Source organism: Tursiops truncatus, chromosome 6 (assembly GCF_011762595.2).
Source record: "Tursiops truncatus isolate mTurTru1 chromosome 6, mTurTru1.mat.Y, whole genome shotgun sequence".
NCBI lineage: Eukaryota > Metazoa > Chordata > Mammalia > Artiodactyla > Delphinidae > Tursiops > Tursiops truncatus.
The window spans coordinates 68,545,858-68,560,801 of NC_047039.1; the positions used below are offsets into that span (position 1 = coordinate 68,545,858).

The 14,944-nt window shown below is 39.6% G+C and overlaps 1 long non-coding RNA gene across 2 annotated transcripts; it reads left to right on the top strand.

Moving 5' to 3' along the window:
* The first annotated feature begins 201 nt into the window (after positions 1 to 201).
* Positions 202 to 5,679, top strand: LOC117312635 (uncharacterized). Of its 2 annotated transcripts, none has more exons than XR_012332549.1 (3): positions 202 to 853; positions 3,543 to 4,350; positions 4,968 to 5,679. It is a non-coding gene; the product is annotated as an uncharacterized lncRNA (long non-coding RNA). The 2 variants fall into 2 exon arrangements; XR_004527011.2 differs by lacking the exon at positions 202 to 853 and having other exon boundaries at positions 874 to 3,762; positions 4,224 to 4,350.
* Positions 5,680 to 14,944: the final 9,265 nt, after the last annotated feature.

The following is a 14,944-nucleotide window of genomic DNA, read 5'->3' on the forward strand; positions in this document are numbered from 1 at the left end:
TGATATTTACAGAGCATTCCATCCAAAAACAGAAGAATACACATTCTTTTCAATTGCACATGGAACACTCTCCCGGATAGATCACAGGCTGGGCCACAAAACAAGTCTTGTTAATTTAAGAAAATTGAAATCGTATCGAGCATATTTTCCAAACACAACACTATGAGATTAGAAATCAACTACAAGAAAAAAAAACTGTAAACACTGTAGTGGAATAACTGAGGACATGGAAAGGAGACGTGACCCATGAGCCCTCCCCCCCCACCCCCCAGCAAACTGGGGGCTGGCGAATAAGCCAGAACTGCAAACAGTCCTGATTGCTTTGAGGCCCCCCGGCAAACCAGGGGCATGCGAATAAGCCAGAGTTGTGAACAGTTCTGAATGCTTTGAGCACCCCCCCGGCAAACCAGGGGCCTGCAAAGAAGCATTGAGTGCTTTGGGCACTGATCCATGAGATGTCCTCAGTATAATCAGAGTGGTGGGAATGCAAGGAAATGTCCTTGTGCTACTTCAGTATAATCAAAATAATGGTGGGAACTTTGTGCTGCTTTCGCACTCAAGGACGAAGCACGGCAGGTGTTCACGAAAGCCAATTATTGCTTGTATAATTAATAAAAACACAGGTTGCTGCTTTGGCACTTCTGAAATGTTAAGAAAACAAGTCTTAAAGTATAAACCTAGATAATGCTTTAATAAAAGTTACCACAGCAAGACAGACGGCGCTGCTTTGCCTGAGCGAGCGGCAGCCCTCTACTGCTGTGCTTTGGCACAATTCATCTCGTGTGATGAGCTTACTTTCGGCCCTGTCCTAAGAATAAACTACAACACTTGGCGCCCGAACAGGGACCTGAACGTAAGTAATCGCGTGATCGCGGGACCGAAGGGGATATTGGTCCGCTCAGAGTAAGCGAAACCTTCGGCAACAGTAGAGTAACTGTAATGGGGAATTCCCATTCAGTAGAATTTCAATACGTTAAACTCCTGAAACAGTTATTACAGAGTTCAGGAGTGAAAGTGAAACAAGAATCTTTTGATGAATTGTTTGCGCTGGTTCGTAAACACTGTTACTGGTTTCGACCTACTGGTCATAACCAGTTGAATTTAGAAGTTTGGAAACAGGTTATGCGAGCCTTAAGAAGAGCTCATCAGCATGGAGACCCTATATCTGTCCGTGTTTGGTCTCTTTGTAAATTAATTTCCCTTTCCCTGGAACCATTACAATCTGAAACTGAAAGTGACTATGGGGCGCGTCCTCAGCGTCCGAATTCTGCTCCCGATCCTTCTGCTGCTTTTCGTACTCTGTTTCGTGAGTCTCCTATAGAGGACTTTCCTCCGCCTCCTCCTCCCCTTGTGTCTGAGACAGGAGAGGATTTTTCGGATTCCAGTGATGAAGGGGCTTTTTCTGATGGTAATAAAGATCGGGAGCAGGCTAGCAAACAAAATGAAATGCCACTTCCTCAACAGAATGAGATTTCTGATATACTTTCAAAGTTAAAAAATTTGATGACTAAACTGGAAGAAAATAAAAGCAATACTACTACTCCTTCATATCAGGAGCCATGTCCTACTATTCCTTCGGCTCCTCCTTTAGAATTAGCAGCTTATCCTGTTGGAGCCTCTCGTCAGTTTCGCTTTCCTCTAAAACCTGAATCTAATAGACTGTTGTTGAAAGAAGAGATGAATAAACAAGAAAAGCAATATTCTAAATCATTTTTTGCTTTCCCTATTGTTGGACAAGCTATGCCTGCTAATGATCAATTTCCAAATGGATATGTAAATGTTGAGTATAACCATCATGATATAAAAATTTTTTAAATGCTAAAAGAAGCCATTAATGCGTATGGGATACATTCTAATTATGTTCGGGGACTCTTGTCTGGTTATGCTACTGAAAACATGTTAAAAAATTGATATGTTTTCAGAAGCATACCTAGATAGAAGACCTTGAAATAGTCACCGTGAACTTTCTCCCCAGGCTGAACAAGAACTTAAATGGATAGAAAAACATATACATGATGCACAATTGGATCGGATTGAATCTCTCGATCATTTACGACTTATTGTATTTCATACTCCTCATTCTCCTACTGGTTTACTACAACAACAAGATAATCTCATAGAATGGATATTTTTAGCTCAAAAAGCTCAAAAGAAATTACAATCTTATATACAAAAAATAGCTGATATTATTATTAAAGGTAGGTAACGATTAAGGCAACTATGTGGTCAGGACCCACATGAACTTATAGTCCCTTTTTCAAACAAAGAAATACAAACTCTTTTTCAACTAGAGGATAACTGGCAAATTGCCTGTGCTCATTATATAGGTAAAATACATAATCATCATCCTTCTGAAAAACGTTTACAATTTTTGAAAAAGACTAATTGGATTTCGACAAAAATAGTTCATTTAGATCCTGTTATAGGACCAACTTTTTTTACTGATGCCAATAAAACGGGAAGAGCAGGATATGCTAACAGTCATGATCAAAAGGTGTTACAATCTCCATATGTTTCAGTTCAAAAAGCAGAACTATTTGCTGTAATACTATTGTTACAAGATTATCCAATTGCTCTTAATATAATTACAGACTCTCAGTATGTGGAATTTACAGTTAAAAATATTGAGACCGCTTTTATCCCAAATAATGGATCAGAACTGCATTCTTTATTTTTGCAAATACAACATATAATTAGACTACGTACTGCACTACTTTATATTACTCATATTCGTGCTCATACTCATTTACCCGGTCCATTGGTAGATGGAAATGATTTTATTGATACTTTAGTGGGTACCGTACAATTAGCTACAGCAGAACATCATAGATATCATACTAATGCCAGAAGATTGAAAAAATAAATTTAATCTTACATGGAAACAAGCAAAAACTATTCTCCGTACATGCCCGCAATGTGCTGCTATTAATCAACCTTGTTTGAATATTGGAGTTAACCCTAAAGGCTTATCTACTAATGCTATCTGGCAAATGGATGTAACTCAATATCCTGGTTTTGGAAAGTTAAAATATATTCATCATTCTGTAGATACCTACTCTCATTTCTCATGGGCAACTCCACTATCTTCTGAAAAAGCTGATGCTGTAATAACTCATTTATTAGAAGCTTTTGCTGTACGAAAATTCCCAACAGCATAAAAACTGATAATGCTTCTGCATATCACTCTCAAAAATGTCAGACTTTTTTTGCCACACATAATATACGGCATGTTACAGGTATCCCAAGAAACAGTACAGGACAAGCGGTTATTGAACGACAAAACCGCACTTTGAAAGAAAGGCTTATAAAACAAAAAGAGGGAGATGAGGTACAAAGTCCTAGGAAAAGAATACATATTGCTTTATTTACTCTTAATTTTTTGAATCATGGAGAAGATGATCTTAGTGCAGTTGACAGACATTGGACAAAAATAAGTACACAAGAACTTAGACAATCTGTTTTTATATTAAATGAAAATACTAACACTTGGGAACCTGGCGAGGTTCTTCGTTGGGGTCGAGGATATGCTTTTGTTTCTGCAGGAGCTGAATCCTATTGGGTGCCGGCTAAGAAGATAAAGCTTCGGGATGGCAACTAAGCGTAGCCTTGATGTGACGGGAATGATGAAGGGATTTGCCGAGATGGATTTGAGCAAGAGAGCATTCCGTGTGCCATTGGATCAAACAAAGAGGGCGTCTCCATTGACTTGGGGGCAAGTGAAAAAGTTTGCAGGCACTGCTGAAAATCTTGTCATTTCACAGGGTAAACCTCTCACTAGCACCAATCTTTTTGTAGCTATGTTGGCAATGTTGTCTGCACAGGTAATACGCATATCAGCCAATGAGATAAGTTGTACTAACCATACTTATTTGACTTATATTCCTAACCCTCCTCTTAATATGGGAGTTACCTGGTGGGATGCCCCAATTCTCGTATATGTAAATGAGTCTGGTTGGTTGCCTGGTCCTTTTGATGATAGAGGCCCTTTGAAGCCGGAGGAAGAAGGAAGGATAATAGAGAATTACACGGTGGGTGTTAATGGACCTCCTATTTGTATGGGAAAGGGAGATCATTGCCTTAAAATGAATTATCAGGCATGGTTAAGTGTTGTCAAAAATGAAAGCAGATATCATGGGTTATATCTTTTGAGTGCTTATAATTTTAAAAGTTCTAATTCCACTCTTAATGAAAATGTTTCTGCACCTTATTTGCCTCCATGCCAGGTGCCTCTTATGGATCGATTATCAGATTGGGTCCATTGGACTCGATGCCGAGGAGAAATGGCTCGGGTTCTTGTTAATACTTCTTGGGGAAGCGTCATTGATTGAAGCCCTTTTGGCTCCGCCCGAGGTAAAAAGGGTTTGAAGAATTTATACTGGCATAAAGAGGGTAACACTATTTATAGCGATTCTATTAATGATACCATAGTATGGCATGCTGGAGGGTTTTCTCCTCCTGGTCCTCATTTAAATGGATATCCTATCCAAAAGGACTTATGGAAGCTTACGGCAGCTCTGAGAAAGATTAATGCCTGGGTAGGACATATGGTTAACAAATCTGAAAATCATAGTTTGATTTTTCATAAAGATGTTACTCGGTATACTCGTAGTTGTGTGAAATTACCTTATATATTGTTAAAGGGACCAGCTGTATGGAATGAGACTCAAGGTATTATAATGTGTAAAAATTGCTCTCTATATACCTGCATTAACTCTAGTATTTTAACATATCTACTGAAAGTTTGTATATCTTACGAGCTCGGACAGGTCTTTGGCTTCCTGTCAATCTTGGAAGGGAATGGCAAGAATCTCTTCCTATGGCTGTTTTGCAATATTTAGCTGATGCATTAAAAAGAAGTAAAAGATTTGTAGGAACGTTGATTGCAGCTGTCATGGGTATTATAGCCATAACAGCTTCTACTGCAGGATTGCTAATGCTCATTATAATAATAATATGTTTAATTGTAGTCCGACGACGAGTGAAAGCTACCCGCCATGCAACATCGCAACAAGCTGCTGTGTTCTCCTTGATGCTGCACAAGCTGCAAAATAATTCCATGTAGTTTAGTACCGAGAGTAATGCTGCCGTGTTCTCCTTGATGCTGCAAAAACTGTAGAACAAAAAAGGGGGAAATGTAGTGGGATAACTGAGGACATGGAAAGGAGATGTGATCCATGAGCCCTCCCCCCCAGCAAACTGGGGGCTGGCGAATAAGCCAGAACTGCAAACAGTCCTGATTGCTTTGAGCCCCCCCGGCAAACCAGGGGCATGCGAATAAGCCAGAGTTGTGAACAGTTCTGAATGCTTTGAGCGCCCCCCCGGCAAACCGGGGGCCTGCAAAGAAGCATTGAGTGCTTTGGGCACTGATCCATGAGATGTCCTCAGTATAATCAGAGTGGTGGGAATGCAAGGAAATGTCCTTGTGCTACTTCAGTATAATCAAAATAATGGTGGGAACTTTGTGCTGCTTTCGCGCTCAAGGACGAAGCATGGCAGGTGCTCACGAAAGCCAATTATTGCTTGTATAATTAATAAAAACACAGGTTGCTGCTTTGGCACTTCTGAAATGTTAAGAAAACAAGTCTTAAAGTGTAAACCTAGATAATGCTTTAATAAAAGTTACCACAGCAAGACAGACAGCGCTGTTTTGCCTGAGTGAGCGGCAGCCCTCTACTGCTGTGCTTTGGCACAATTCATCTCGTGTGATGAGCTTACTTTCGGCCCTGTCCTAAGAATAAACTACAACAAAACACACACACACACACACACACACACACACACACACACAAACGTGGAGGCTAAAGAATATGCTACTAAACAACCAGTGAATCACTGAAGAAATTAAGAGGAAATCAAAAAATACCTAGAGACAAATGAAAATGAAAACAGGACAATCCAAAACCTATGGGATGCAGCAAAATCAGTTCTAAGCAGAAAGTTTATAGTAATACAAGCTTGCCTCAGGAAACAAGAAAAATCTCAAATAAATGACCTAAACTTACATCTAAAGAACAAACAAAACCCAAAGTTAGTAGAAAGAAATAATAAAAAATCAGAGAAGAAATAAATGAAATAGAGATGAAGAAAACAATGGAAAAGATCAATGAAACTAAAATCTGGGTCTTTGAAAAGATAAACAAAATTGATAAACCTCTAGCCAGACTCATCAAGAAAAAAAAGGGAGAGGGCCCAAATCAATAAAATTAGAAATGAAAAAAAGTTACAACCAACACCACAGAAATACAAAGGACCATAAGAGACTACTACAAGTAACTATATGCCAATAAAATGGACAACCTAGAAGAAATGGACAAATTCTTAGAAAGGTACAATATCCCAAGACTGAACCAGGAAGAAACAGAAAATATGAACAGACCAATTACAAGTACTGAAATCGAGTCTGTGATTTAAAAACTCCCAACAAACAAAAGTCCAGAACCAGAAGGCTTCACAGGTGAATTCTACCAAACATTTAGGAAGAGTTAACACCTATCCTGAAACTATTCCAAAAAATTGCAGAGGAAGGAACACTTCGGAACTCATTCTATGAGGCCACCATCACTTTGATGCCAAAACCTGACAAAGATACAAAAAAAAAGAAAATTACAGGCCAATATCAGTGATGAATATAGATGCAAAAAACCTCAACAAAATACTCGCAAATCGAATCCAAGAATACATTAAAAGGATCATACACCATGATCAAGTGGGATTTATCCCAGGGTTGTGAGAATTTTTCAATATCCACAGATCAGTGTGATACACTACATTAACAAATTAAAGAATAAAAACCATATGATCATCTCAATAGATGCAGAAAAAGCCACTGATAAAATTTCACATCCATTTATGATAAAAACTCTCCAGAGTGGGAATAGAGGGAACATACCTCAACATAATAAAGGTCATATATGACAAACCTAGAGCTAACAACATAATCAATGGTGAAAAGCTGAAAGCATTTCCTCTAAGATCAGGAACAAGACAAGGATGTCCACTCTCACCACTTTTATTCAACATAGTTTTGGAAGTCCTATCTACAGCAATCAGAGAAGAAAAAGAAATAAAAGGAATCCAAATTGGAAAAGAAGACATAAAACTGTCACTATCTGCAGATGACATGACACTATACAGAGAAAATCCTAAAGATGCTACCAGAAAACTACTAGAGCTCATCAATGAATTTGGTAAGGTTGCAGGATACAAAATTAATATGCAGAAATCTGTTGCATTTCTATACACTAACAATGAAAGATCAGAAAGAGAAATTAAGGAAATAATCCCATTTACCACTGCATCAAAAAGAATAAAATACCTCTGAATAAATCTCCCTAAGGAGCTACTTTGAAAACTACACAATGCTGAGGAAGAAATCGAAGATGACACAAACAGATGGAAAGATATACCGTGTTCTTGGATTGGAAGAGTCAATACTGTCAAAATGACTATACTACCCAAAATAATCTACAGATTTAATGCAATCCCTGTCAAACTGCCAAAGGCATTTTTCACAGAACTAGAACAAAAAATTTTTTAATTTGTATGGAGACACAAAAGACCCTAAATAGCCAAAGCAATCCTGAGAAAGAAAAACAGAGCTGGAGGAATCAGGCTCCCTGACTTTGGACTATACTACAAAGCTACAGCCATCAAAACAGTATGGTGCTGGCACAAAAACAAATACCGATCAATGGAACAGGATAGAAAGCCCAGAAATAAACCCACACCCCCACTGTAAATTAATCTATGACAAAGGTGGCAAGAATACAGAATGGAGAAAAGACAGCCTCTTCAATAAATGTTGCTGGGAAAACTGGACAGCTACATGTAAAAGAAATTAGAACACTCTCTAACGCCACGCACAAAAATAAACTCAAAATGGATTAAAGACCTCAATGTAAGACCAGATACTATAAAACTCTCAGAGGAAAACATAGGCAGAACGCTCTTTGACATAAATTGCAGCAATATCTTTTTGGATCCACCTCCTAGAGTAATGAAAATAAAAACACAAATAAATAAATAGGACCTAATAAAACGTAAAAGCTTTTGCACAGCAAAGGAAGCCGTAAACAAAATGAAAAGACAACCCACAGAATGGGAGAAAATATTTGCAAATGATGCAGCTGACAAAGGATTAATTTCCAAAATATACAAACAGCGCATGCAGCTCAATATCAAAAAAAATAACCCAATCAAAAGATAGGCAGAACACCTAAATAGACATTTCTCCAAATAAGATATAAAGATTGCCAAAAAGCTCATGAAAAGATGCTCAACATCACTAATTATTAGAGAAATGCAAATCAAAACTGCAATGAGGTATCACCTCACACTGGTCAGAATCGCCATCATCAAAAAGTCTACAAACAATAAATGCTGGAGAGGGTGTGGAGAAAAGGGAACCCTCCTACACTCTTGGTGGGAATGTAAATTGGTACAGCCACTATGTAGAACAGAATGAAGGTTCCTTAAAAAACTAAAAATACAAAAAAAAAGAAACCCCAAAACTAAAAATACAGCTGGGCGTATATCCAGAGAAAACCATAATTTGAAAGGATGCATGCACCCTGATGTTCACTGCAGCACTATTTACAATAGCCAGGACATGGAAGCAACCTAAATGCTCATTGACAGATGAATGGATAAAGAAGATGTGGTACATATATACAATGGAATATTACTCAGCCATTAAAAAGAATGAAATAATGCCATTTGCAGCAACATGGATGGACCTAGAGATTATCATACTAAGTGAAGTAAAACAAAGAAAGACAAATATCATGTGATATTGCTTATATGTGGAATCTAAAGAGATGATATTAATGGACTTACTTACACAACAGACTCCCAGACTTCGATAACAAATTTATTGTTACCGAAGGGCAAAGGTGTGTGGGGGGGGAGGCGGGGATAAATTAGCAGTTTGGGATTAACAGATACACAACCCTATATATAAAACAGATAATCCACAAGGACCTACTGTATAGCACAGGGAACTCTACTCAATATTCTGTAATAACCTATATGGGAAAAGAATCATTGTATGTATATGTATAACTGAGCCACTTTGCTGTACACCTGAAACTAACAACATTGTAAATCAACTATACCCCAATATAAAATAAAAATTAAATTAAAAAAAATAAGTGAATGGTGGCACATTCCTCCCAAAGAAGGACCTGCTCCCTCTGCAGAGACAGCCACACTTTGATTCCATGGATTGGAGACCAACTGCAGGACAACCCTGGGAGCCATGAGCTGAATATGGCAGGGTCATGTGACAGAAGGAGCCTGGGTCACAAGTCAGCAGTGGAAGAGAGTGTCCCCAGTCTGGGAGTACATGGATTGAAAGAGGACAAACTGGTCCCACAGAAAATCCATGAAGTGTTAAGACACTGCCATTCACGTAGTGAAATCCAGATCTGTTAGTTTACACCTTGGCTGAGTCCTTTCAGTGTTCTCCCCCCTGTGCTACTGGACAGACCAAACACCAAGCAGGGGCAGCGGGGGGGGGGGCCCTCCTGGCGAGAAAGAGCCCTGTGACCTTTGCAGGCAGGATCAGGCTTCCCTGCTGCTGAAGGAAACTTGAACTCAGGAGAATGAGTCGAGTCCTCCACCACAGCGTGCCCCATCATTACTCCCTGACCTGCTCATGGGCAGAGAATAGGTAGCGGCATGGCACTGCTTTGATCTCCTAGTCTTCCTGGCACCAGGTCAGAGTGCTCAGAGCTCAGGCTGGTTTCCTCTGCCTGCAATCAGTGTTTCCACTTGCCCAATGCACTGGATACATAATTAAACTTTCTGTTTGTGCAGAATCATGAGCAGAGCCAAGTTAGAGACACTGTTTTATAGAACCCAACCCACAGCCTACTGATGGTCTGTCCTGTTGGCCAGGCACTTGTTTGGATTAGCAGGGAGACACTCCACAGGGTTCCTTGTGGTCAGCTGTGGCCCACAGGTATTGGCAACTGGAAACCGAGTGGTGGTCCCCTTGGAGTCATGGAAGACCTGATAATGGCCACAAAAATGTCTGCCCAGCCTGTTCTGGAGGTGCTGTTGAGTGCTCTGGTGATGGTGTATGACTGCTTGAGCCAAGGCCTGGGTCTCTGTGGGTCTCTGGAAGATTCTGGTATATGCTATCCTGATTGTTGTTATAAAAAAAGAGTCAACATATTGTTGTTATAAAAAAAGAGTCAACATACTTTAAGAGCTAGTAAAAAGAGCTAACAAAATATTTTTTGCTCGGGTTGAAGAATGTTGTAACGTCCATGAGAGGATCAGACTGATTCCACAAACTGATGGAGCCCTCAAGTCACCTGGAGAGGAGGCCAGTCCTTTGAATCACAGACTGAATTTGGCAGCATTTAGTAAATATCCAAACAGGTTCACGTCTTTATTTGAGAACACCGTAGACCTTCTCCAAAAAGAACAGAAAAGCGAACCCCCTAAACTTTCATTTCATGGAGTAATGATGGCTGGACTCCAAGGACAGACAAAACCCCTTGAAGATGCATTAAAATCCTGTCGCTCCCTGGTGACTGATGCGAAAAACATCTTAAAAGCATCTCAGAAGAATGCAGAGCAATTTCAGAGGGAAATCATGGATGGTCTGGATAAAAATACTAATTTTCAGGAAGGTCTGTAACTGCTTTTCCAAAGAGCTGCCAGGTGGAAGGAAAGAGTGCAAGAATTGAAGGAACAGGAAAAAAATATCTGAGGACTCCAATACGTGAATGAAACAAGTTGTAAACGATAAGGAGAGCCAGTCAAAATATCTAAAACTACCCACAGATAGCATTTTATGTTGGCAACTTGATATTAGACCAAAAGAGTAAATCAGAAAATGGAGATCACCTAGACTATGAATCAGTTGATTTGAAGAAACTCATTGATGCTGTTTACTTAAAAAGGCTTGAAGGACAACGTCAAGACACATTTTTGAATTTTGTGAAGATAATCAACTGAATAAAGAGCACATGGTCAAATAAAAAGTCATCAGCTTGAGGAAGCATATTTACAGCTTAAAAACTCACACCTTCGAAATGAAATCTAAAAGCTTCAGCTGAAACTTCAAATACTCCTTGAACTACCCCAAGAACGTAATGTAACTTCACAGAAAGTCAACTGAGGCGGGAGTTAAACACTTAATAGAGAAGAAACTTCCCAAAGTGAATGAAAACATCAGCTATCTACATCAGAAGTGTGACTCCTACAGGCAGATAGCAGCAGACTTGGAGAACGAATCAGAAAGAGCCATTTCCTTCCATCGAAGATGGATTATTAATCATGAGGAAAAAAAGCGCAAGGAGGTTGGTTGGTAACTGTCGACTGAGAGAAAGTTCAACGAGCTAAGCAAAGAATATGGTCACAAGGGACAAAAAGTGGCTGATGCCGAGTTTAGATCCCAGCTTTTGCCCAGTGGCTCCCCGACTGTTCCACATGCAGCCCTGGGCAGAGGCCTGAGAGGGTCAGAGAATCCCCTGGACCATTAGGTCCCTGAAAAGGAGAATTAAGCTGTGAGGACTCAGGGATCTGGGTCACCTGCAGATTTGATTCAGCTTTGCAGCAGGTGATCCCCAAATATCTACACCACAATCTGACTGTTTCCTCTCTTTGAGAAGAATAATTTTGATTTACCTTTATAGTCTAACTGCTGTTATTTAATTAATGCTACATTTGTTCTTACTGCTGAAAAGTGTTTTCCAAATATAGACAGTTTAAATATAATTCTTATGGATATTGTATTCCCACTTCAATTTTATTTCCTCTAGAATCAGATGGTGTATTTTATTTTGATTGAAATTAAAAGTCCACTATAGGGCTTCCCTGGTGGCGCAGTGGTTGAGAGTCCGCCTGCCGATGCAGGGGACGCGGGTTCGTGCCCCGGTCTGGGAAGATCCCACATGCCGCGGAGCGGCTAGGCCCGTGAGCCATGGCCGCTGAGCCTGCGCGTCCGGAGCCTGTGCTCCGCAACGGGAGAGGCCACAGCAGTGAGAGGCCCGCATACCGCAAAAAAAAAAAAAAAAAAAAAGTCCACTATACTAAACCATAATTGAGGGAGGTTTGACATCACTGGATGAAGACATTTGAAACAATAAAGATCACTTCTATATGCTATGAGTTTTTATTAAATATCTATAAAAGTTACTTAATATTTATTTCAATAAGTTTTAATTGGTTTTAAAAACAATGAAAAAAAACCCCACAAAAGACCTAAATAACAACACCCCCAGCTAAACTTAGCAATATTTTTATTACTTTAATCCTAAATTTACTGGTTATTTTAGGGGAGTTAACATTTTGCAACCATTTGTTTCTTTTGTAACTTTTCTAACTTTTCCTAGCCTTTATTTTGCTTAAGATATTCTTTGCTGTTTAAATACTTGTAAATTTTATGCAGTCAAAAAAGTCTTCATTTATGAAAAAAAATTGCATGTGCTCTCCTGCCAGCAGGCAGTCATTGCTGAACTGTCCCTTACAAAAGGTGACAGTCATTTCCTCCACACAGGATGCTCTACTGTGATACCCCATCCCCACCATCACAGATGATTGGCCAAGTATTTGTATTTGATCCAAGCTACTATACCAATCCAATGATCTCTCCCTAGAATTAGAATTCAAGACCTAAATAAGCTAAGTGGGTTTGTCGCTGGAGCCATAATGGCATTATATTCAGAGGCTGAGTATATATTCCCATTTGGGAATAGATGTTTAAAGCCATCAATGAGCCAGATGAGTAAGCAGATTCAGCCTGTAGAGAGAAGTAGAGCAGGGCAGACCTGTGCAGAGAAGCAAAGACAAGAGACCACATGGCCCCAGAAGACAGCAGCTGTGTTGGCCCCTTGATATCTTATTTTCACCCTCAATTAAGGCTCCCCAAACGCCTGTGTATACTCCCTTGTTATTGTATTAAATCCTCTTTGGCTTTTTTTTTTTTTTTGGCATAAACAAGAAGCATTTATTTCTTACAGTTCTGGACACTGGAAGTCCAAGATCAGAGTACCATCATAGTCGGGTTCTGGTGAGAACCCTTCTGAGTTACAGACAGCTAATTTCTTATTGTATCTTTTTTTTTTTTTTAACATCTTTACTGGAGTATAATTGCTTTATGATGGTGTGTTAGTTTCTGCTTTATAACAAAGTGACTCACCTATACATATACATATATCGCCATATCTCTTCCCTCTTGCGTCTCCCTCCCTCCCACCCTCCCTATCCCACCCCTCTAGGTGGTCACAAAGCACCAAGCTGATCTCCCTGTGCTATGCGGCTGCTTCCCACTAGCTATTTTACATTTGGCAGTATATATATGTCCATGTCATTCTCTCACTTTGTCCCAGCTTACCCTTCCCCCTCCCAGTGTCCTCAAGTCCATTCTCTACGTCTGCATTTTTATTCCTGTCCAGCCCCTAGGTTCTTCAGAACCTTTTTTCTTTTTTTTTTTTAGATTCCATATATATGTGTTAGCATACGGTATTTGTTTTTCTCTTTCTGACTTACTTCATTCTGTATGACAGACTCTAGGTCCATCCACCTCGCTACAAATAACTCAATTTCGTTTCTTTTCATGGCTGAGTATTGTATATATGGCCCACATCTTCTTTATCCATTCATCTGTCGACGGACACTTAGGTTGCTTCCATGTCCTGGCTATTGTAAACAGAGCTGCAATGAACACTGTGGTACATGACTCTTTGAATTATGGTTTTCTCAGGGTATATGCCCAGTAGTGGGATTGCTGGGTCGTATGGTAGTTCTACTTTTAGTTTTTTAAGGAACTGCCATACTGTTCTCCATAGTGGCTGTATCAATTTACATTCCCACCAACAGAGCAAGAGGGTTCCCTTTTCTCCACACCCTCTCCAGCATTTATTGTTTGTAGATTTTTTGATGATGGCCATTCTGACTGGTGTGAGGGGATACTTCATTGTAGTTTTGATTTGCATTTCTCTAATGATTAGTGATGTTGAGCATCCTTTCATGTGTTTGTTGGCAAACTGTACATCTTTGGAGAAATGTCTATTTAGATCTTCTGCCCATTTTTGGATTGGGTCGTTGTATCTTTACACAGTACAAAAAGCAAGAGAGTTCTTTGGGGTCCTTTTTTTTTTTCTTAAAGAGTATTAATTCCATTCATGAGGTTGGCACCCTCATGACCCCTAATCATCTCCCAAAGGCCCCACCTCCTAATACCATCGCACTGGAGAGTAGGATTTCACCATACGAATTTTGAGGAACACAAAAATTCAGTCAATAACAATATGGTTGATCAGTTTGACTCAAAATATCAACTTTTTGTGGTAAATGATTACAAGGTAGCTCAAAAGTCCAGCTTTAGTATAAAAGAAGATCTAACACTGTAGCCCAGAGGTGATCTCTTTTCAATCTTTTTTTTTTTGAATTTTATTTATTTATTTATTATACAGCAGGTTCTTATTCGTCATCTGTTTTATACATATTAGTGTATATATACAACTCTTGAATAAAGACCTGCCTCCCCTTACAACGGGATTTTAAAATTCCTTCTGAGGCAACTGTTATGCTGGCACACATTTCTTAAGGTCAGTGAGGGGGTTGAGGGGTGGGGGTGGGGTGTAATCAGGGGTTTCTTCTGCCATTTTGACAAGTTAGAGTTAACAGTCTTCACTGGTAAGGTGAAAGAAGCTTCTGTTACCACAGTCGGTTAGTCTGATTACCCTACTAGTATTCTTTACGTTTCCACCTATGAAATAAGCCTCTGCACTTAGATAGCTGCCACCTCCTGCCTACTTCTCAGTTACACACCAATAGTAGCTGAACATCTCTTAACAGTTTATAAGGGGAGGGAACAAGTGACTTATGCAGTGGACTCTGCAGTCCTTGATACGGTGGCACCAGTTTCCCAGAGGTAGGACACCCCAACCAGATGTACTCCCCACTCTGAGGAGGAACAGATTTTTCT